The 21,708-nt window shown below is 32.6% G+C and overlaps 1 protein-coding gene and 1 pseudogene across 5 annotated transcripts in view; both read left to right on the top strand.

The window, feature by feature from the left end:
- The window catches only part of RAP1GDS1 (Rap1 GTPase-GDP dissociation stimulator 1), a 133,054-nt gene that overhangs the window by 9,026 nt on the left and 102,320 nt on the right, over positions 1 to 21,708 (top strand). The gene's annotated exons all lie outside the window — the stretch shown is intronic.
- On the top strand, positions 222 to 21,705 carry LOC107521739 (annotated as a pseudogene).

Here is a 21,708-nt window from a genome sequence, read left to right as displayed (position 1 = left end):
CCAGAATTCTCCCTCTTAGCTAGTTTTCACATGCTGCTAGAGTACTCTTTCTAAAATGTGAATCTGATCATTTCCTCCTAAGATTTTTTTTCCATTGGCTTTCCATTGTGTACAGCAAGGTTTCCAAACCCAAATGATATTTGATTAAAGAGGGTTAAATGGTGGTCTTTTGACACAGATGTACATATTTTTTTGCATATTAAATCTAAAGGAATATTTTTTATTTCCAAAAAGATGTATGCTTTCTCTCATTTTTCTTGAAAAATATCTCTTTAGCTTTTATTTTGTCACCTTTGATAAAAGACAGAGCTTAAAAATATATTTCTCTAATAAAAACAGCAATGAAAGCATGATGAATGACAACTAATACTGGGCCTCCATGTAAGGATACAGCAGAAAATGTTGGGACTATGGCAAACTAAAGAGTACGGGCCTAGTCTAAAAGAGGAGTTCTCTACTCAACTCCAACCAGTTTTGCCATCTGGAATGTGAGCCCAAGGAGGACATATTTTGACTATTCAAAAGAAATCAAATTAGATTTATCAAAGCTTCAAATTGTTGGTTTTTTGAATTTTGAGATCCAGGGCCTCAAACAGTGACATCATGTATCTCTGTGTTCAGATTAAAGAATTGAGAGTCAATGAGGTTAAGAGACATGCCCAAATTTGCACATTTAGTTAAGGGCAGAGTTAAATCTATAATCTTGATTTACTAACTCCTATGGTTCTGTTCATTATACCAGGCCAGTTTCAATTTGTTCATGAAAGAACAAGCAAGCAGACAAGGTAGCGTGTGTGTGCATGTGCACGCACCTGCATACAAAGACAGTATACACACACACACACGTGTGCATGTGATTGTGCACGTGTGTGTACACAAACACACACACACACAAACACACACACACAAGCTAATACCAAGGATTCATTCAAATAAATAGGTTAGTGGAAAACTCTTCTAAATCTAAACTCTGCTGAGCTTTCAAGATCTGTAGAAATCTGCTACCTCGCTTGAATTTCTCACTACTCTGAAAATACATCTTCATTTGATAATCTCACTATCCCCTAAATATTCATCACTGATAATGTCAGTACTCCTTTGTTCATGTTATTTTTCCTTCTAGAATAATTTATATTCTACTCTCTTCTTAATCATTCTCTGTGAAGACTACTTATGATCTCTATATAGACATCTCATTTCTTTGGACATCTCTAACTCCTTGGACTCCTAAAATACATTAAAGAATATAATTTTAGTTATTCAGTATTTTATATTTTTTGTTGGCATTCAGTAAATATTTATGTCATAATAGAGTCACTACAGAATTAGGTCAGTCTTCTCCTAATTTTACAACATTATCCTATAGTGAAGATAAGCATGTTCACAGTAGAGTTTTCAAACCATCAGCCCATGGGCCAAGTACACTCTGCAGAGGGATTTTGTTCAGGAAGTTTTAGAAATTGAAAGTAGTTGTCACTGTTTAAATATCAGGAAGTTCTTGATAAGAATCTGCTTTGCCAGATTTTCTTGAAAAATTTGTCAACTTTTCTTGAAAAACTTTAAGAGTCCCTGAGCTTGCATTCCAATTGGTGACAATCAATGGTATTTGTTCTTTAGGCAGTATCTGAGGTCCCCAGTTTATCATTTCTTCCTACTACCTTAAATCTTTTAATTTCACTCAGTAATACTCTGTCTGGTTATTAGGCATTTGATTTTGGAGTTTCTGAAATTTCTGTTACAGTTTTTGAATTACTAAAGAGTTAATTGTATTCAAAATTGTGGTTAAATTGAACTTATATTTATTTTTTGAAAATTAGTAAAATCATTCTAAACTTAAGAAATTATTGTGAAAATTAAATCATACAACTAGTTAAGAGCAAAATTAATTACCTGTGATATATATGATCATTGATCATCTTTAAATTGAATTTTCAGTTGACCAAAATGATATAAGAAATCAGAGAGATAGAGGATAGAATCTCTGTCTTCCGTAAATAACTTGACTTATATAGTCTTTGACAAGTTACCTAAGTTCTTTAAATCCCCATTTTATGTATATCCTTAACATATTATCATTATTATTGAATAAGAACCAATGAATAGACTTCAAAAAATGGGAGACAGAAAGGTGGCGAGGGGAACCTGTTTTGTAGGGAACTATATAAATTATCATATGGAAGCGTTCAAGTTCATTTACCTAATAGAGACTTACCAGCTGCCAAACTTTTATCTTTTATTTTTTCCTGTTATTTATTCTTACTTTGGCCCTTAAGCATTAAATATGCTTTTAAAGGAAAATAGTGGCATTTTACAAAGTCACCATAGTGCAGTAGGGCTGCTGAATTGATTGTAGAGAATGTTATATAACTAGTAAGCTCCCTAATTTATAGGTGGAGGTTTTGTTTTTCATAGTCAGAAAACAAACGAATGAAGGATCATTGGACTTTAACAAAAGATTACTTTCAAAACTGAAACACACCATCTATGATTGTTTTTAACAAGACATTTGTCGAGTTTCATTAAAAACTATATTCTTTTACTCTTCTGAAAAATATTCCCCTTTGAAAGTTCCACAAGTAATTCCAATAAAAAGATGAGATTGATCATTATAAAAAAGCTAAACTTACATTGATGATATATTAATGCTCTACAGAAATACAAATGTTGGTTTCTCTTTAAAGTTATAAAAAATAGTTACAAAAAAATAAAATCATTTAGAACAAAGAAGGTGTTTATGAGCTGATTAACTTAATTTCCTTTTAGTTTCAAGAATGCATTTTTAGGGAGGGTGGTATTAAGCTCCAAGAAAGAATAACTGTCCACTGTGTCATGTTTCTGGCTTTTGTATGGTTTGTACAAAGCACTATCAGTCAAATCAGAAACACAAGACTACCATATTAGGCATTACAGAAAGTGAAAAAAGAAGTAGTGTAAGTTGTCATATTTTTCTGCTTTTTAAAAGCTTAACCTCTAACTGGTAGATAAAGAATAATATAAAATAAATGAATTATAGAGATAGATAAGCCCGTAATTCTTGAAAGAGAGAACACAGATTCCTAAAAATTTAAATGAGAGGCTAGATCAGATTTACCTTTTCAGCAGCTACTACAGCTCCTCTGAAATATACAAGTGCTTATTACTTATAATGATCTGGAAATTTGCCCTAGAATTCCTTTACTCAATCAGTTAAATATTTACTAACAGCTAGAGTATGTACCCAGCACCGTACTATCCTTGCGATACCATGGTAGAGACTTCTCCTTGGTATATTTCATTGTGATAGTGAGTATGAAGCTATTGTAGATTATATTTTTCAAAGATGGCCACAGCAATATCTCTTCACATTCTTCTAGAACTCGTTACTCCCCATTGAGAGTTGGAGAAGTCTCTTCCTGTTGAATCTGAGCATGCTTGTCTCACTCATAACCAGTGGAATGCTACAAATGTGATGCTGTGCGATTTCTTAGGCTCAGTCTTAAAAAGCAGTGCTCCTTCCACCACGTGTGTTGGAACACTGGCCTCTTTGGAGCACTAAGTCTATGACCTGCAGCTGCCATGCTGTAAGGAAACCATGCCAAATGGAGAGGCCTCAGGTCTCAGGTAGGCAATCCTTGCCTTCAAGTCCTTCTAGTCCAGTCACCAGTTACAGGAGTGAATGAACTATCAGATCGTTCAGATCATGCCAGCCACGGCCATTCAGTCACTCCCAGAGATACCCCTAGACTTTGAAAGTTTGCATTGAGGCTCCAGGTCTGGTGGAGCAGAGACAAGCCATCCTCAATGTACCCTTGGTGAATTCCTGGTTCAGAGAATCGATGAGTACAATAAAATGGCTTTAGTTTTATGTTAGTAAGTTTGGAGTGGTTACATAATAATAATAATTGGAACAGTTATAAAACGTGACTGATACATTGTCTCAGAAACAGATTACTATTAAAACTTATCAAAGTGGTAATCACCTGCTGAATAAATGTTTACTGAGTTTTTCTTTCATTTCAAATGAAGATAGCCTAACAATTACAGAATTTTGGTAATAAATAGCATTCCCCTATGCTTTCTTTAGTTCTTTACATGACATTAATTCCCTTGAAATATTCATTGACTGTCTTAACTGCCAGAAAAGAAATAAGCATGTTTAAACAAGGCTATAAGTTTCACTAAAGTATTGTAAATTTTACCAGTTTGTCTAATAAAAAATGTCAATTGGTATAAGAATAACAATAATAACATAATAAGTATTATAATAAGGATACTTACCACTAAAATTTATATATATATTTTAAAACACAGTATAGCTTAATTAAAACCTCTAGTAACAAAAAAATATCTGTACTGGTCTCTCCAAATGAAAATTTAGCTCTTATCCCTGATATTAATTTTAGTGTTAATCTTATAATAACCTCATCTTAGTATATTTGGCAACATTATTTTGAATTTATCTTTACTAATATCACTTTTTGGAAGACAGTGAGTTTTCTGTTTATTACCACTGAATGAAATAACACTTTGTCATACAGTTACCAAAGGATTTTAGTTATATAATGATTCTTGTGATTTTCTAAAATAATAATAGAATGATTCTAACAATAATGAGTACTTTTGATTAAGATCATTACCATGAGAAAGGTAATCACTACTGTAGTAACATTTGGATTGCTTATATTTTAAAGTTTGGGTATTGGGGGAATGGTAAATATAAATAATTGCATATACTCACACACACATACTTCAGGCAGTATATACAAAATGTTAACATTGGTTGCTTCTGGGGGTGAACTGGAATATGTTAAGGTAATTCTCATTAAAGTGAAATTAAAACTAAAAAATGTTTTCCATATGCAGGAACTGCATTGTATTCATCTTTGTATCTTTAGAGTCTATTGTAGTGTTTGATACCTGGTAGGCACTTAGTTTGTATTGTTGAATAAATAAAAGTTGGACATTATCTTCTTAACTTGTTGTTCACCTTATTTATAGCATTCAAGATCTGATAAATTATGAGTTTGTTTGCTGAAAAGCTGATATTTTTAGTGTTTTCTCACATAACTCCTAATTTTTTTAAGAAGGCCATTGATGTATCTTTATCGGTCTAGGTCCAGTCAGAAGACAAACAACATATAATGTTAAATTTATATGTATACATATATATTCTGACAGGAAACATGAAGTCTGTAGATCATAGAATAGAGTTTATTACTCGTAGAACATTAGTGCTAATTACCCTGCACATGGAACAGGGTTGCACTACAGGAGAGGAGCCCTAAAGTTAAGATACTGGGAGCTTATATAGGGTTGCCGGCACAACTGCCGTCCGGGATGCACATGCACACACTCCTCATCTTTACTCTGGAATTAAACATACCTTCCCTAGGGAGGGGTAAAAACATATCTAGGTTTATTAACCTCAACATAAGCTAAAAGCGAATCTTTGGAAAGAAGGGGTCTTTTTTTTATGATCTTATAGATTGTAATGTTTCCAGGAAGGGAGACTTATATTTATCACAGCTTATCAATTTTCTTTGCTCAGAAGGCCCCAACTGTGCAGGAATGCCAGGAAATCCATGGAGAATTGTCTCTGAACACACAGTTATTTAAATAGGGCATGTTCAATATAGTAATTATTAAGCAATGATAGGAGAGTAACTTTAAAGATAGACAGCTGGATTTGACCTTTGAACTTGCAGGTGCTTTCCTTTTCCTCTTCCAGGGATGGTATCTGCAGCGTTCAGAATGATGCAGTGTTTGACATACTGTTGGAGGCTGTCCTACAATACAGCCTCTAACAAAACTAGCCTGTCCAGAACCTCTCATAATAGAATTGCTCATCTTTATACCAAAAAGAGTGGGAAAGCACCAGAATCTGCATGTGGCGTGTGCCCAGGCTGACTTTGTGAAGCTCGTGCTCTGAGACTTAAAGTTCTGATGAGGTTGTCTAAAATGAAAAACATGTCAGCAGGGCCTGCGGTGGATCTGTGTGTGCTAAATGTGTCCGTGACAGGATCAAGTATGCTTTTTCTTATCGAGGAGCAGAAAATTGTTGTGAAAGTGTTGAAGGACAAGCACAGAGTCAGAAAACAATGAAAAATGAAGCTTTTTTGAGTAATAAAAACAAAAGGCTTAAAAAAGAAAAGGTAGACCACAAACTCTAAAGGGTCATAAAATCCTGAGGGAGTGTGTCCAAGGGTAGGGCAGACATCTTGGAAGGGTGGGTTCCCATCAGAAGATGTAGTTTCAGCCTCCTGGATGGCATAGAAGTTCATTGGGTTGCCAGGCCAGAGCTGGTCCACAGTTAGTAGACCTTCAGGTACTGTTCTTTGAAGAGCAAGCAAGCTGTGGTTGATGGGCGGATACACAGACAGTTGGGCATGCAGAGGATTTTGGGACACCACCGTAGATACTACTAGATCTGGGAGCTGGAAATCCCCCCTTCTGCAGGAACTCAGCATGCTTCTATGTATAATTTGGGCCAGAATGGCTCTGCCAGCAGCATGGGACCTCCTGCATGCATACTTCCAGGGCTGAGGAGATGGTGTGGGGAGCAGTGTCCTGATCTAGGATGCAGACTTGAGTTGCCTAAGGTTCTTATACACACTGCTACCGTGTGAGTTGAAAACTGGAGAAAATACGTTGTAAAAGTTGTGATTTGCAGACATTTGACACTAGAAAAAGTCATGCAGGCTGAGCAGGAAGGAGAGCATCTTCCTTTTTAATTTTATCCATTGTCCTCTACAGAGAAAGCTTGTAACATACTGTACCACCTGGCAGAGAAAATATGTAAAGGGCCTAGATTCATTTTATAGATCAGGCAGTAAGGTTGAATTTGGAGTTGAGAGATATATAAGTTGATGAATGACTTAATGTCTCTTCATCCTGTTTCTTGAATTTTATTTGTTTTAACTCATGGTACATTATAGCTTTAAGTAAGGATATTATGCTTTCTGTTTCATTAATTTTTATCTAAATTCCCTTTTATCTTGACTCTAAAGTCTCTTTTTGCTTCCTGTAGCGGTATCCTGAGAAATATTTCCTTTGTGAATTCATAAATGATAGTTCAGACACTATTTTTATTAGATTTCAAATTTTCCTTAATATATTCCTTAATATTTTCCTGTTTTAAACTCATGTCACATTTATGACTACCTGTGTAAATAATCATTTTTCTCTGGTTTATTACCCAGAAAAGTTGGTGTTGCCTAAACATTTATAAATTTTGTGTTTATTATCTCTTGCTTGTTTTTTTTGTTACTAAGTGAAACTATTTGCTTTGCACCAGTTTTAATGTAATACTTTTTAATATATTTCTCCAGCTAACGAAAGTTTCATTTATGTAGGTCTTCCATGTCGATCTTTAATCTAGTTCTCAATTATTACAAAGCATTATAAAGCAGGGTCGTCTTCTCCATCTTTATATTTGATTAGTCATGGCTGTAAATATGTTTGATAAAGAATCTTGCTCAAGACTCTTTGGAAGTCTAAGTAGATATCCTCAAATACTTCTTTTCTACCTTATGAAGCCTTTAAAAATTGCCATATATAAGGCAGAGTTTCCTCTTATTAAAATTATATTATCTGTTTCTTGTCTGGACTTCTTCCCATGTCAGGGCAGAGCTTGGAGGCAGGATATTTTATACTCTTGAATCTTTAAGTGCCAGGAGCTAAAGCATTTTCATCAGATACTTGGTGTTATCCTGGAGGAGTAGAAGTTCACTGCTAAGATAGTAAGTCAGAGATCAGTCTACTAATCTAAGAAACTAAATTGAGTAGGAGAGTTTGGAGATAAAATGGGACTTGAAATTGGGAAATGAAGGATAACAAAGTGAACTGATAAAACATTGTTATGGAAGAATTCTGGTGATAAAATACTGATAGTGTGAGAACTAAGGTTGGTTTGGAGGCACATACTAGATATAAGGAGCTGGAGTAGGGCAGGTACATTTCAAATAGTTATTTTTATGTTTGGAGAGTTTCTCTTCGGTTAGGACTCAATTAGCTTACCTGTACGGAAGTGAAGTTTGAAAGTATATAGTTTCCACTTTCCAACATCTTCTGGAACTCTTGTGTATAGAGATCTTTCCAGCAACTTGTCCAGACAGATGCTGTATGTAGCAACATAATGCACATTTTCACCAATGTAGTTCTGGCCTAATTCTTGGATTTCTTAAAATTATTTGACAAATGTCAAGCTTAGTTGATTTATCTTATGTTAATTTTCCGAGTTGGTTTACAGTATCCTGGGTGTTGGCCACTATGTGTTATAATATCTTAAATCTTTCCAGTAGAGGATTGTTGAGAAGAAATCACCCTGATATTTTTTTTGGTCAATTCTGAAACAGTTAATTAAGCCTGGATCTCAGTATGAATCACTATCTAATAAAAAAGGCCAATGTACTAACTTAGTAGCAATTTGTGTCATTATATGCTAAAGCTATATTTGACAACTATAAACAGTACCATACTTGAACTCCAAGTGAAAAGGGCTTTTGGCATTATGTGAAATAAAATTACAAACTCTACCTTGCTCTTTCTTATCTATTTTGCTATAATACTGTAGTTGTAAAGATCATCTGTCAAGTTCTTGACCCTCTAATCAAACATGACAAGTAAAACTACAGTGTTTCTGGTTCAAACTAAAATAGACTTTAACTCCATTTAAGAATAAATAAAAAGTGACTGCTCAAAAAATTTTTATCTGAATTCTGAAATAGGGAAAACTTACAGTGAAACATAGTCATTGTTTTTAGTATAGCCTATCTTAATAAAAAAATAGTTCTTAATTAGGACAGTTCGCACCATAATTTGTAATAAAAGATGCAAATACAAATAACTCATAAAGGTAGGTTTCCAGAATTTATTGTATTTCCACTATAGAGAACAGTGTGAGTATCCTAGAAGAATTTCTTTTCCTACAAAAATTTCCTTTCTATTAGTGGAAGCAATCTAAAAGACTTCTATGAACCTGGGACAACTATAAAACTAACAAAATGAAAAACACGCAAAAATAGAAGATTACGAAGTTAAATTTTGGAATTCAACTTTTCCGCATATAGTTCAGATTTCTTGACGTATAGGAGGAGTTGATTAAATTTATCTAAGCCCTTATATTTTTATGAACTCTTAAGTTAATATTCTTATCTCAAGTGGGGGGGGGAGATGTAATGTGAAATATGCAATTAAATCATGTTGTAGAGAAAAACAAGTGTGTTTAGTTGATAGATGTGCGAATAACTGGCAGATGATCACAGCAGTGTAGCATCATTGCAACCCAGAGAACCACACTGGGAGGGAAGCCCATGTATGTTCATAGGTATGACTACCTGTTAAAGTAATTAATGAATTAAGATAAATGGAGTGTAAAATGTGTGCAATTTATTTTAGAGAACAGTTTCTCTGTCTTTATTTTGCTTCTCTTTAAACAATATAGTTTATACTTAAAACTAATACTAAAATAAAATTTTTTTTGAAGTTTAACATTTCAGTTTGACATTTAAAAGGAAAAAGAGCCACGTGAATTAAGAAAATCTCTACCTTACCTCAAATCATTTTTCATCTTTAACTAAAACTATTAATAATAACTTAATGTTTATAGAAAAAATTATTAGGAAAGATTCTAGGGAGGCTTGGGAGATTCATTTGGGGCCAAGCCTTTTCCTTTAATCTGGCATTGATTTTGGTTGAGGCTCTTTATTCTGAAAGATTACATTACCAGGTCTACCCTCTTCTCTGGAGTTGAAAAGTTTTGGCCAGTGTTGCTCAGAGTATCAATCTGAGATGAGATGAAGAGCTTGCTCTAAAACATAGACCAGTAAATTTCTTCCTTCATGGAGAAAGTCTTGTGCCAAAGATAAAAATCAGCTGAACTAAAGTGTTCTTAGTGTTGGTAATTAATTTCCCTTCTGACATATAATTACTGTGTGTGTGAGTATCCAAATAATATATTGCTTAGTGTTGCTTTGTAAGAATGAATGGTACATTGCTTGAAGTGTTCTGAAGCTTTCATTTTTTTCACCCAGTTATATCGTTAAAATTCACTCATTGCATGCTATGGTAGTAAATTGATTTTTAATGTTAAATAAAATTCTGTTGTGAAAATACATAAATATATATGTTACAAATATTGCCTGAATTGCCCTTGAAAATAAATATTGTAAGACATGCACTTTGAAGAGTTAATTTTTTGCTCAGATTTCCTTTTCTGAGTCAAGTGCGTATGTATTCACTTAGTATTTAGGTAGATTCCTATTAGACTGCTTCTGTGGAACTTAATTTTGGAAACTTTTTTTTTAAAAGTGACCCATTTGTGTTAGCTTCATATTTCCTTTAATTTTTAAGTTTTTTATCCTGTGACTAAATAATAATTATAAAGATAAGTAAATTACTCAATTTTAAATCTTTTTCTAACTCCTTAGTTTGTTTGTTTGCAGGATGGGTGTGGGATGGGTTGTCTAGTTGATATTTTGACTGCAGGAACCTGTAGTAGCAACAGTAGTGATTAAGAGTGTCATGATCTTTTCTACTTAATCTTGTGTAGCTCGTGGAGAAATAAGCCCCTCTTTCACCTGGTTTTGTTGTGTGTTTATAGGACTATACCTTCTCACCCTCAGAGAGTCGTGGAGGATGCAACAGTATTAAGAGCAGGAGAGAAAGTTTCAAGGCAATTAACTTAGTTGGCTGTGAAATAGTGTTTGAAACTATTTTCTCCTGGAGTATTAAAAGCTACTCCTGACACAAGAAAATAAAAGTAAACCTAAACCCTAGGCCACTTTGACAATGAACTTCAGTGAGTCAAACATTTAAATATAAACTAAAAGAACGATTATAGGAAAATTGAGACATTTTGGAAAGGGTAAAAACCTCAGAAAAGAAGGGATAACAGGATCACTATTTGCTACTCATGTAATCATATGTGTAGAAAACTCAAAAAATTTTAAAAAACTACTTTTTAATAATCTCATTAATAAGAGAATTTGGCTGAATGTGTAATAATTATACACAGTAGCTCTTTTCTACCGTAGGCATAAACATCTCCTTATGGTAATAGGAAAAATTACTTAATTTTCACTAATGACAAAATTTTAAAATATGTTGAAATAAATTTAACAGTAAATCATAGAATCTATATAAAAATAGAAAATTTTACTGAGAAACCCTAAACAAGATCAGAACAAAGTGAAATACATAACATTTAGTGAAAAGGAACACTTTAGTGCAAAAATTAAAATTACCTCAAAATTAAAATATAAATTTATAATTCCATTTACAAACCTGAAGGATTTTTATTCATTTGCTTATTCATTCACTTTGGAGTGAGTAGATGAAATGATCTTAAAGATCTCATGGAATAAAAAATCAGAGAGATAGCCAAAATAGCCGAAAAAGAGCATAGTAGCAGAACTAGCTTTACCAGATATCAGAATATTAGGTAGAACCAGTGTAATTACATCAATATGGTATTAGTGTAAGAGTAGACAAAGGTCATTGGAAAGGAGCAACTTCAGAAATATATTTCTGTATATAAGAGGCAAAGGTGGCATTTTAATTCCATGGGAAAGGATAGAGTATTTAAAGCTACTCCTGACACAAGGAAATAAAAGTAAACCTTAACCCTAGGCCACTTTGAAAATGAACTTCAGTGAATCAAACATTTAAATAGAAACTAAAAGAATGATTATAGGAAAATCGAGGCATTTGCTGGGTGGCCAAGAGACTGTTAACCATGGTTGGAAATCCAGATGCTATAAAAGAAATTTAAGAAAAAATACATACACAAAATCAGCAAATTAATGATAGAGTTGGGGAAACAAAGTTACATGGATGACAGACAAAAGGTTGTCTATTATACAATATTTGAACACTAGGCAAAGGATGTGAATAAATACTTTACAGAAAAACAAATCTAAGTGGCAAAAAAACATGAAAAGATGCTGACATTTATAGTGTTATAACAATTACATATTACTTTAAACCTGTCAGACTATCAGAAAATAGATCAATATTTGTTAGCCAGGTTATTGGGAAAAGAATACTTTTAACTCATGGCTGGAGGAAAAGTGAAATCCTTCATCCTTTTGGGAAAGCTGTCAGCAACATCTCTTAAAATTAAAATACCGGTAGTCCCATGCCTGGGAACCTAAGTGATAAAACTAAAAGTACTGTGTACATGTACAAAGATGTTTATCGCATTAATGTTCACAATGGCAAAAATGAAATGACAGCAAAAGAAAGTGAAAATATACGTGTACAAGAGTGGTTGAATAAATTGTGGTATATCTACACTGGAGTATGGCACAGTTATTTAAAAGCATGAGTTATAGCTATACATATTGACTTGGAGTAATTTACAAGTTATTGGTGAGAAATCAAGATGCAAAAAAGTGTAAATTTTATCATCCCATTTTAGTTAACAAAGCTCCCAAAACTTGCTGCACATATCTATATGTGATTATATGAGTATGGAAAAAAAACATGAAAGATTAAATAACTTAAGTCATTGCTATGTGAATGGAGAGATTGATATAGAGGCAGGGAAGAATACCAAGCAAAAAGGAAAAGATATTCTCACATTTATACATTTTAATTAAACCTTATGTGTATAAAGAAATTAAATAACATTTTAAAAAGAAAGTTAAAATTAGGCAATTGTCTTATTTTATGGGTCACAATGGTGAGCACCGTTAAATTCTATTTAGTAGTTGTTTATCGAATGCCCGCTATGTACAAGACAACACGGTGAGTGTTGTAATACAACTGTTATAGATTTATTAATTATTGTATCAACAGTCATTAGCAGTGTTTTATTGCTTAATGTGTTCTAATGCCTGTTCTAAGAGCATTTGTGTATACCTCATTTAATCCTCACAGTAGCCTAATGGGGTAGGTATTGTTGTCATCTATATTATTACAAAAGACAAGAAAAAGAAAATAAGTTTGTGTAGCTTATACAGCTTAAGAGGTAGAGCCAGGATTTGAACCCAGATGGATTGCCTCCAGAGGTTGCAATGTTAATCATTAAAATATACTTCCTTCTCTGCCCGTGAGTTGCTTAGTAATGGTGAAACAGCTATTAAAATTAATATAGAAAACAATGAAATCAGTGCCATCGTTGAGGTACGAACAAAATATGAGAGCTTAGAAAAGGAAAGAATGGATATGACCGCAAGAATACAGGTTTCCCATAACAATCAGTATGTTAGTTGACTTTGCAGCATAAGAAGTCATTTTATAGTTGGAGGATGCACAGAAAGACATTTTAGATGGGGAATTTAATTAGCATAATTGTTAAAATGGAGATATGCCTGGAAAAAAGCCATTAATCTAGTGGAACTGACACAGTATTGTGTGATAAAGTACTAAGAGAGGAGGGCATATTATTAGTTGTGGCTCTTGGTTTTCATACAACATATTCTGGACTTGAGGAAATAATAAATTACTGAATTTTTTGAAAGAGTAGTGATATGCTCTGGGAAGAATATGTTTATGAGGTTTCTAGCTCAGATTAATAGAAATTGGGAAATTGGATTTAAGTTCTATAGGATTCTGAATTAATCTTTACATACTCATTTTAGCATTAATAAGAAAATTAGAGAATTTAGAATTTATTTGAAAAGGGGGAGAGAAAATAGCCAGAGTGGACTTAAATTTTTTGTTGGTCTGGTCTTTGAGTTCTCAACTAGAAGAAATACATTAAAAGAATGAAACAAATACATAAAAAAAATTTTTTTTTCTCTCACATGTAGTATGATTTAATGGAAGATGCCATAGACTACTCTCTGAAAAGGTTTGAGGTTTTAGACCTGACTCAGGACTAACTGTAAAGACACATTAAACAACAACAACAAAAAGATAGAAAACTGGATTATAATATACTGTTATAATTTTTAGATACAGTACTTTCCATTGTCAGTCATGCTGGCAAAAGCAACCTTCCTTGCTAGACAGGCTTTTAAAATAATTTCATTCTGTCAGATACTAAACCATTTAGATGAGTAAAATATAATATTCAGGAAAGATGGTTATTTCTTCCAGCTCCCTAAGTCAGGTGCCCCAAATTGACTTAATGCCATTCATTTTGAGATGAATTTGAAATTCTTCCAGTCCTACATTGGCTACATACTAGGTGCTTGAAAAACATGTTAGCATAAAAATAAATTTGCATTGATTTGGTTTGTTTAATATTGATGTTAATAAAGCTTTGCTATTGGATATTTACATGAAAATTATATTCAGTGGCAAGAAATTCTTAATCTATTTTTTTAAGAGTATTGCTATTACTGTGTGACTGTGTATTTGGAAAATATTGAGTGACATGTGAAGGGGGATAAAAAGATCTTGAACTTTCACAAGCCTAGTTAGCAGTACTTGTTTCCTAATAGGTTTTTATTATCAATAATGGTATAATTGTCCAGAGACAGTAAACATCTATCTTCAATCTATCCACTAGTATATAGTAAAGTGATAGAATTGATAAACATTTTAAAATATATATATTTTTAGATCTAGTAACCTTGAAACTAAAAGGTACCATTTCTGGATAATATCTGCAAAGAAGATAAACTCTTAAAATTAAGCTACCATGAATAGCATAAGGGATTTTAGTACTTGCAAGCTTAACATGACTCTGTGTTATATTGAGACTGGCTTTTGGGGACAGTTTGCTCATAGCCAAATATGTTCTTTGATGATGGTTATTATCTTAAGTACTTTTATAGTCAAGTTATTTAGATATAAAAATAGCCTCACCTTTTTCATCATTTTTCTTAGATCAATATATTAAGAGAACTCACAGCTGTAAAATTTTAGGTATTATTAAAATTCTTCCATTGCAGTATACACTTAGACCAGTAAATTACATTTCTGGCCTATGCAAGACAGAGATTGGAGTATAAAGAGCCTCCAGTGCTTTAGTGGTATACCAAATTGTAAGAGAAAGAAAGGACTTGGCAAGGTTGTTTGAAAGTTCTAGCAGGGAAGGGTAGCTGCCTTTATATCTTTAACATGGGCTTCTAAAAGGAAACACTTGGAACTGTAGCTAGCTTGCTGATTAGGGTTATCAGAAGCTGCAGTTAGATTCTATCCAAATGTAAAATCCTAAAAAGTGGCAGTTCTTTACGTTGATAGGTAGATAGCTGGATATGTAAAAGAAATTATCTAACCAGCTTGAAAAGGGAAGGAAGGACTGAAGGAAAGCCAGAATACTTTTCTTATCCTCTGGCCAACATGTATGTATATTACTCAGGAAGAGAAGAGATCTCTGGGCAAAACCGAGGTCACCAAACACTTCTGGAGCAGATAGAGAAGGCCTAGAACAAATGTTCAGAGACTGACGTTTTGAAGTCAAAAAAAAGTAAAAAAAAAAAAAAAATCTGTTACTACAAAGATGTCAAATAAGAGGATTGAGAAAAATCCATTGGATTTGCTGAGATATCACTTAAGACAGAGTAGTTTTTATAGACTTTTAGAGAACTTGGTTAGATTTTGGTTTCAAGAGTGATTAAGTGGTTAAGAAGTAGGAGACACAAAATTATTGACCGAAGTCTGTTTACTCTAACTTTTTGAAGATGTCATATTTTCTTTGGCAAGACAAGATAAATCATATGCTGTCATATGGGAAAAGAAATTAAGAAAAAAATTTATTTTGGTTTAATACTTTTTAGTACTAAAACCTTTATGAAAATTGCCATTCTGTACTTACACCTCCCCCCCAGAAGCTGAGAAATTTTCTATTAGAACAACTTTGATGTCTCAAATAATAAGTAAATATAAATATGGAAATCTGATTTACAAAAAGATAAAGATTCATTACTAAGATGTGCTGTCATGATTTGAGGGGGGCCAAAAATAAGACCCTGTACTCTTACTCCAAGTTCAGAATCACTGGAAATATAAGCGGAATGAGTCCTTTAATGGAGTTAAAAATAACTGCTTTAAAATTGAAAAGGTCTGAATGAAGAACAGGGCTCATTTGTATAGTCACAAAGGGACTGGTAATACTTCAAAGCAGAATTAGATATTTTTACTAATCTTAAAACGGGTACAGCTGGACAGCCAAAGGTATGAAGGAACAGAGAATTCTTTTTCTAAAAGATCAGGAAACCAGAGGGGGCTGAGCCATGCAGGTCTAGTCCTTTTTCAACTTGTTAGATAAATCATCCTTCTCATAGGGAATGGAGGTGGTGGTCAGCAGTTGCCAAGTGAGGAGGCAGAAATGACCATAAGCGTCACTGTAATAGAATTCCTCTATAAGGAAGCTTGAGACCAGTGGGAAAGGAGTTCCCACTTCAATCATGTTATTTTCCAATATACTCATTTATAAATTGAGGTATAATTCACACAAACTAAAATGCACAAGATTTTAAATGTACAGTTTGATGAGCTTTGACAAATGTATATACTCATGTAATCACTATTCCAATCAAGACATTTTAACACTTTATAAACTGATTTCTTTGAATACTAATCGGTTCATTTAAAATGTATAAAATCATATTAAATTTGTAATAATTCTATTGATAGCTTAGATTGTCTCTGGATAAAAAATTTAAAGAACTTTCCCTAAGAAGATAACATATCATTAACAGGCATTTTATTATTCCCATGGAGAGACTGATTTTTAACTGATTAGAAATCTTTTAAAAATAGAACATTCTGTGTAGTTTTCAGTTATATACTCCATATTCTTGAATACTTAAATTGGCTACACTGATCCCTTCCTATCTTAAATGCAAGACCTTGTATTTATATTTTTGATAATATGGAATGCAGAGTAGGTTCTTAACAAGTAACTTTTATCTTTCTTTGCCTATGGGCACACTTTGACTCTTAAGTTGTATGATACAAAGGATGATAATCTGACAGCTTTCTGCAAATGAGAAATTTATTCCCTTAGTTAACTTAGCAGATATTTACTTGGTAACTCTTATGTGCCAAGTGATAGGTATCGTGCAGTAACTATACAGCATATATCAGAGGGAGATATGTTTCAAAGACCCCCAATAAATGCCTAAAACCAAGGATAGTACTGAACCCTATGTATACTAAGTTTTTCCTATACATATATTTCCAATAAACTGTAATTTATGATAGGCACATACAACAATAACTAATAATAAAGTAGAACAAATATAACAATATATTCTTAATAAAAGTTATATGAATGTAGTGTTTTTCCCCTCCCCTTGCCCTCTCTCAAAATATATTGTACTATACTCACCTTTGCACTTAAAGAAAACACTTTATGGCTTCTCTTTGGCACATTCAAACTGTCAGCATCACTGCTCTTACATTTTGGGGCCATTATTAAGTAATGTAAGGTTTACCTGAACACAAGCACTGCAATACCATGACAGTTGACCTGATAACCAAGATGGCTACTAGCTTGGAGAATCCAGCTGGGATAGCCGGACAAAAGGATGATTATATTTGGGGTGGGATGGAGTGAGAAGGTGAAAGATTTCATCAGCTTTTCAGAATGGGTGCAATTTAAAACTTATAAATGGTTTATTTTTGGAATGTTTTTATTTAATATTTTTGGACCGCGGTTGACCATGGTTAAATAAAACTGGGAAAACCAAAACTGCAGAAAGAGAGAGACTACTGGAACTAACAAGGTGCCCCATACAATATAGTGGGAGAGCATATAGTAAAATTTAAAATATATATATATATAATTATAAATTGTGAACAGTGCTGTGAAGGATGGATGCAGTAATAGAGAATGACCTGGGAGGGTTAAGGAAGAGGGGAAGACTTAGAATGGGCAACAGTAGGCTCTGGGGTGGTGACATCTAGGCTGACTTGATGAGGGGATGGCAAGCAAGGAGCACTGGGGATGAGATAAAGGAAGGGAAAGAACTGTAAAAGATCCAGATGCCAATATAGGCAATACTTAAATTAAGTCTTAACTGCTTGTATTACCTGTTGACTGATAATTTTGATAGTTGCTATAATTTGACTAACATTAAATAATTCTTAATTTTTCCTTGGAATTGTGATAATTACTTTCTGTTACTTTTGATAACATGAACTTAGATATTACACATTATTTATACTTTGTTTCAGAAAAATCAACTTAATATCCATTTAATAAGATTAAGCAAATATTATCTGAGGTGTGGTACCCTACAACTTTTTTTTAGTTCGTAAAAGAGAAGAGATACATATGGATATACACCCATCCCTTGATTTACTTGGTATTTTTTTACTCGAGTTTTTTTTATATGTGGTGAATATCCCCCCCACCCCCATTTATGCGGACTTTTTATACGCAGTCCTTCCATTTCCATTATTGGTGATTACTCTTTCAAAAAAAATGATAGCTTAACTTAGCACCATTGGGTCATTGGGTGACCTTTGATGATTTTGGGGGTTGGTTTCACAAATGTTTTGCTGTAGAAACTGAAACTTACATGAAGGAAAAATGTCTTCCTTTTGAAATACTTTCAGATAATGCACCTGGTCATCCACACAATTTAGAACACCTAAATAAAAAAGTTGTATATTTGCCACCAAATATAACTTCCTTGATCCAACCTCTAGATCAAGGCATTATTTCCACCTTTAAGATTAATTATATTAAACAGAGTTTTAACGATATTTTTAATAAACTTGGAGATAATGAATCACAGAGGCCTGGAATAATTACATAATTTTAAGTTGTATCAAGAATATTGCTTCAGCTTTGAGTGATATAAAGCTGTCAACTTTAAATGCTTGCTGGAAAGCAATATTGCCAGAGTGGTTGTACCAAGGAATATGGTTCCAATAGCTGAAGAGGGATTCATTGGCATTATTAATTTGTTAAATAAATTTCAAGAAGAAAGTGCTGACAATTTGAATGAAGATGATATTAACGAATTACTGGTTGATTACGAATTAACTGATGAGTTAATTTACTTACTATCTGAAGCCCGTCCTGCCAATGAATACAGTAGTGACCTTGAAGCAGTTTCATTCACTGCAGAAAATATTTACAAAGATCTTCACAAAACTGAAACTGCAGTTCTAGATATTGAATGAAACAGCCAATGAGCCTAAAAATTTCAAAAAGATTTTTCTAAAATTGCAGTAAATGTCAAAGATTTATGAAAACTTATCAAAAAATAGGGTTGGATAATATCATCCACAAACATAAACATAAATAAGGAACCTAGGTATTACTTTCAAATATTTCGAGCAGTGGAGATAGTGACTTTGTGTGAGACACCAACAGCAAATAAAATTTATTTTGGTTTTTTGAATTTTCTTTATCACTTTTTCATGAAAATGAGTGAAATAAATATTTTTATGACATATCGGCCTATTTTTTAGTATGTATTTTTTGTGTACTGATGCATTCTTTTTACATGGTTTTCTTACATGTAAAAAAAAGATGTGGAATGGACAATCTATGTAAAGGGACGAGTATAGTTTTTTTTTTTAGAAAAAAAATCAAATTTTCAAGCTTTCTAGTTCCTCTTAAGGAAATAAATATTAACCGTGATTGTGAAATGATACCCTGCGATTTTAATAAATGTAGGTTTAGTATTACTATGTTAGTCACAGGTTGTACTGTGCATTACTAGAGCATGTTAGTGTTATTTGATGTACATTTTTAAAGCTACTTTTTCATGAGTTGACATGGAGAGTAAATTATTTCTTGTTTTATAACAGGGAATTCCATTTTATTTTTAGAATTGTTATGAGTTGACAATATATAAAAGGTTATTAAAATGTATACCTTACCTCGAATTAAGAAAATGCTTGAAATTCAAATAGGAAAGCAGAGATCCTGGGGATTCTTGGTACTCTATTAGGGTATCCATGAGGTCAAAATTGTTCGCATAATATCATCAAGACATCATTTGTCTTTTTCACTGTGTTGACATTTGCAGTGATGTTGGCGCAAAAGCAGTCGTAAATAAAAAAACCTGGCAGTGCTTTAGTGTGTGTGAATCAGGGTAATAGTAGCACCAAACTGTACTAGTAGTTATGATATTCTTCACCGTCATATACTTGAAGTAAAAATTACCAATTTCATTTAAGAATGTACATGACAAAGCAGGAAAAAATATTTTAAAATATCTCGGGGCAGGGAGAATAAAATATTAAAATTAAAAAAAATCTCAACCTTTTTGTACACATTAAAAATATTCTATTTGATGAAATGGGAAGTACATATAAAACACCTTTATAACATTGCAAAATCTCGTGGTTGTTTTGAAGAAAAGCACTGTGCAATTGAGTTGAGCTGAAAGGTACTTTTTCATAGAATAACCTTTTTTTATTTGAAGGAACTGACAAACTGGTTTTTCCTATTCGTCAGACATTTTCTCACAAATGACTTTAGTCATTTAAGGAAAACAACTGACAGTATTTGTTGCTGGTGATAAAATTGAAGTTTTTAAGAAAAATTTTGAAATTTGAGAGACATATATTACTTTGAGCTTGACTGCTTCCCAGTACTTAAAGAGTCTTTTGATAAGATTAGTGATGATATTAACAAATGTGATGTTTTGAAATAGTACAGTGAAACATGTCAATATTTGGAAGGTGTGCATAATTCTGACTTAATTTTTTTAATGACCAATGCGTTGAAGATCAATATCTTTCATGCATAAGAGTCAAAGTACCAGAGAGCAATGATTTTAAAGTTAAGAGTTGGAAACATTCATTAATATTGTTTCAGATTTCACATGACAAATAACCTTTAAAAAACTACCACTTTTTAATTTTTGGTGTAGTATCAAAGAATATTCATGATTACCTGAAAACCCAATTAGAATAATCTCCTGTTTATCAACTAGGTATATGTGTAATGAGGCTGAATTTTCTTTAATTCTCAGCCAAAACAATAAATTACAGAAAATGGAGTACAGAAGCAGACATTGAGGCAGACATTGCGGAGATTTGTAGACTACCACCACTCTTTTCAGTAAACTTCTTTGTTTTTGAAATGTAGTTATTTTCATTAAAATATTAATTATATTAACAGATAATAGTTTTATAATTGTTAGATTTAAATGAATTACTAAAATACATCTTAAGTCTCAGTTTTAATTTTTAGTATGTTAAATATCAGTAGAAATAATTGATGTGTAAAAAAAACCTTATGAGATCCTGAATAATTTTTAATTGTATAAATAGATTTTGATAATCTGTGGTCTAGAGAAATCCACATATAATTTAGGAGGAGAGCATAGCTTTATAATCCAAAATATATATGTTTTGGCATAAAACAGCACTTTGAAGTGTTTTTCAAATGGCAATGTTAAAGTATGTTTTATAGTTATCAGACTTTGTATTTTTTAAGTCATTATTTTGGAACCTTTCTACACATTCATTGTTATTTATTTAAAATACAACAGAGGCAACATAAAATGAAACAAAATATTATTTGCAAAGCTTTCTAATTTTTTTGTTGACCTTTAGTTTTTTTCAATTAATCCTAGCTAGTTTTCTGAACAAGCTAAATAAGATATAAGAATGCTGAAAAAGATTTCTGTGACAATCTGTGGAATATTTCCTGTATTTTATATATACAGATTGAATATTTCATATCTGAGTTAAATGGGTAAAATTTATTTTAAAAATGTGTAATAGTACATACAGTCCATTGCCATTTTGGAATGTTATGTGGAAGCTCATTCACTATGAGAGCACTTTGTTCGTGGTGTTTGTCATGTGACATGATGGCCATATTGTTAGTGAGGTTTCTGATTTCTTTTTTTTTTCTAT

This window comes from Rousettus aegyptiacus, unplaced genomic scaffold, assembly GCF_014176215.1.
Source record: "Rousettus aegyptiacus isolate mRouAeg1 unplaced genomic scaffold, mRouAeg1.p scaffold_m13_p_10, whole genome shotgun sequence".
Classification (NCBI taxonomy): domain Eukaryota; kingdom Metazoa; phylum Chordata; class Mammalia; order Chiroptera; family Pteropodidae; genus Rousettus; species Rousettus aegyptiacus.
Note: the sequence above shows the minus strand (reverse complement) of the source record. Positions and strands in the feature narration are given on the sequence as shown.